The following is a 3,528-nucleotide window of genomic DNA, read 5'->3' on the forward strand; positions in this document are numbered from 1 at the left end:
TGCAAGGATGTGGAAACAACCCAAGTGCCCGTCAATCCATGAGTGGATTATCAAAATTTGGTATATGTTTACAATGGAATATTACTCAATCATATAGTTTTATTTTTGCACATAATTATGTATTAGGCAGAGAGGACAGAAATTTTTCATGAAAAGAAGAAAAACTAGAATTGAGAACCATTAATAAAGTGGTAAAAGTTTTACTTAGTAGGAAACATCTAGAAAGAAACAATTCTGCAAGAAAGTGAGGAATGGTGAATCAAAGACTAGACATGAATTGCAAAGGTAACATGGCAAGAGATCAATGGCCTTTTGTGCTTTAAGAAATCACAAATCAAGGATGTTTCAATTGATCTCTGACACTACAGAGCTGATCAGTAAATGGTTGATAATCATGACTGAGAGTAAGGACCATGGTAATAAAGAACAAATTAGTGATAATCTGTATATAGTTGAGTTTTCTAGAATGAGAGTATGGATTAATAAATTACACAGCAGTCCTAAAATAGAATTTTAGCATATTTTTCTCTACCAAACGGTAATTGATATTATTATTAAGAAATTATATTAACCTACCGTAAACTTTCTCTTCCTATCACTCAAAAACTATTTTTCATTCTCCTTAAACAAAAGAAAGGAATAAAAGATATAAAATCTAAAAAGTAATTGAAATGGCTTGGGATTATCATTAGAAAGGAGTGCTTCAAATTCATCTTGTTTATCACAAGAAATAAAAAGTCATAATCAAATATTATACACATTATAATCACACACACACAAGAAACAAGAAGTCTGGATGATACAGAAATTGCATGAGAAGATTTTTTCATTAAAATTGCCTTAAAATTTATAAAATTTGAAGTACTTGAAATACATTTTTCAAGATTGAAATTCTCTGTTGTAAATGAGAAAAGGGATTAACTGATAGATGATAGATAGATAGATATAAATAGATAGATGATGGATAATGCCATAATCCATAAGAGCTGTACATATAGAGGAAACATAAGAACTCTTTTAAAATTTTCATTCCATTTATGGCTTCTTCTGAAATATTGAGTATAGCAGCTTTCTTAAAGATCTTGACACAGCCATTGACTAACAGTAACCTGTTCTTAGACACAGAGTCCAAAGATGTCACAGAAAGTAGCTGAAAATAGGTAAATATTTCAAACTCTCACCAGCCATTGTTCTAGTGCAATTTTCCTACCAGTAACTTTAGATAGTTAGCACAGAGACTTGTAATGGAAGGCCTCAATATTTACTTGCTTTATTTTCACCACCACTGAAAAATAGAGTCCATTTCAATGAAAGTATATTTCTGACCGTATGTCACAGCAATTTATAAAACCATAAATAACAGGGGTGGAATTTTTTCAATAATTAGTAAGAATATATAGGATTTCTTCTAGTGAAAGTAAACAAAGTATTTGTTTATATAAATTTCATTCCCTACTTTATTTTGTTAATATAGCCTGTTTTCAATACTATCTGATAAATGAATTTTTCAACTGCAGGACCTATTAACATGTTCTGAAATCAAAACTAATGAGTTATAGTAAGCAAATTTTGAAATAAGATGGAATAGAAAATGATTAAATAAGGCAAAATAGAATACAATGTCAAAGTTCTTGGCTATAGTAAGGAAATGTGAAACTTGAAATATTTTATATTAAAACACAAGAGGATTAGATTTTAGAATAGATATGCCTTGTAATTTAATGTGTTGGAAGAAGAATCCAGTGTACCAATCAACTACATAGGTTATAGTCTTTTTAAGTTTGTTTCTTACTGAATTCTAAAATGGATGTCCTAGTTTAAAGCAATGTTTTATCAAAAAGAAGAAACCTGAAAGTTTCAAGTTAGATTTAATACTGGTTCACATTTAAAGCTCTGAGCTTTAAAACAAGGAAAAGAGTGAGGACTTATTAGCACTTGGACTGATACATGATGACATACAAATAGTATATAATGAATGATTAATAATATTCAACTGATAAAGTATAATTAAGAATATGGTTGGGGCATAAAAATGTAGAAGCATTAAGAAATTTCAAATATCAAATATTTTTCACTAGCACTAAAATATGTGTTTCAACATCCTTCAGTACAGTCGAAGTAACTTCTACTATCAATATATTGCTATAGTTGAGATATCAATGTCTTAATACAATTGAGAAAACTTCAGCTAATATGACAACATTCTTATTTTCATTCAATCTGTGTCTCAGATACCCTGCTATAATTGTTATTAAAAGCAATTAAATGAGATGATGAATATCTCAATTACCCTAATTTGATCATTACATAGAGTATACAGGTACTAAAATATCACATATATCCTGAAATTATGTACAGCTATTATATATCAATAAAAATAAAAGCAATTAAAACTATTTCATAATGTTTTCCATTTCACCAGTATTCACAGTGACTATAGTAAAACTAGTCTGTAAGATATTCCCTAGGTTTAAAACTCTGACTAAATCTCTAAAATAGTTATTTACTGTAGATACACAGCTTTATTATTAGCAAAAAGCCAAAAGCTTTACAGTCAAACACACAGAAAATAAATGAAGAATCTATGCAAACTAATCATTTTTCCCATCCTTAAAGCTGTCAAGGTTGACTTTGAAAAACGAATTAATACATGATATTAATTCTTCTAGAATAACAGTTAAGTACAGATATTTAAACATATGTCTAGTCCCTGTGCCTTCTTAATTTTGAAGCCAAACTGTAGGTAAATGAGGTGGGCCAAACAAACCAACAAAAAAACACAGAAATAAATTACCAGGCGCAGGCAAAAACTAGCATTCTAATTTGACACATCAGTTTCTACTTTTTTTAAAATTTCAATGCATTGTTGTGCCTTCAGGCCTATAAAGGAAATCTTTTGCATAGTGCTATAAAGTGCAAGTGTAGTGTATACTGAAAATAAACCTTTTTGCATTTCTTGTTTTGCCACTCCAGTGTCAGTAACATCTAACATATGCTGTAAAAATGGAAGAGTAGAAGAGTAGTGTGAATGACCTTGTGAAGAACAGTACTTGCTGTTCTCCCTTCCCGTTATCACCCAAACCATTCTGGCACTAAAGAGTCATCCCTTTGAATAAAAGAAAAAAGCTCCCTGAGGTGTATCACATGTGAATATACTGTTTTAATGGGTGAAATGGGTTATTTCCTTTCCTTCTTGTCTGCCTATACACTGTAGACTGAAATTGGCCTTTGTGTGGACTCATTTTTCTGCATAGTTTTATTAGCCATGAATAGTGGAAAATAGTTGTTTAGAGCTCCTGCCCATTAAGCTAGGGAAAAAAGAAAAACTTTAATTTCTGTTGAGTGCCTAGTCATATATGTGACAACCTGGAAATTGTACATTTCTGTTGATTATAGAATAAAAAAATCTGTGGCATTAGGGGAGATATGGTGGCTCTGAAGTAAGCATTAGCTCTAATACGGTGGAAAGAAAAGAGGTTTGGTACTTATATATGGACTTAGGTGAACAATATACCATTTATTATCTTT

This window comes from Propithecus coquereli, unplaced genomic scaffold (assembly GCF_000956105.1).
Source record: "Propithecus coquereli isolate 6110/MARCELLA unplaced genomic scaffold, Pcoq_1.0 Scaffold180, whole genome shotgun sequence".
NCBI classification, from domain to species: Eukaryota; Metazoa; Chordata; class Mammalia; order Primates; family Indriidae; genus Propithecus; species Propithecus coquereli.